Below are 458 nucleotides of genomic sequence, written 5' to 3'. Positions count from 1 at the left end.
TTCCTTATGGCACAGTCACAAAAATTGTTTACAAAGTCTTTGTTTCGTGTTAATTGGAACTATCCATAAACCGACGATTTGTTTGTGACTAGAACAGTTGTAATTATTTATACAAATAAAAACTGTTCGGCAGCGGAAGTTTAATGAAATCAAATTATTTTATTGTTGAAACGTGCGAACTGGCACGACCAAGAGTTGTAGAGATAAGACGGGCCGAATAACAAAGACTGGTTTTACACGAGATGCAAAACTTGACTTTATCAGTTCAAATCGGATGTCGTCAGTAGTGAACAAGAAAATCTGAATAAAGGTACAGACAAATAGAATCAAATTAGATAAAGTTTAATTAATTGGAGCAAGGGAATTAGCACTAGATAGTTGTAACACGAAATAGGATCGGACAAAGGCATTGTTGTAGCACACTTAGATAATAAAACAATTCATCTTACAGGGCATTA

Source organism: Berghia stephanieae, chromosome 2, assembly GCF_034508935.2.
Source record: "Berghia stephanieae isolate SIO BIC M18660-M18661 chromosome 2, UCSD_Bste_1.3, whole genome shotgun sequence".
NCBI classification, from domain to species: Eukaryota; Metazoa; Mollusca; class Gastropoda; order Nudibranchia; family Aeolidiidae; genus Berghia; species Berghia stephanieae.
Note: the sequence above shows the minus strand (reverse complement) of the source record.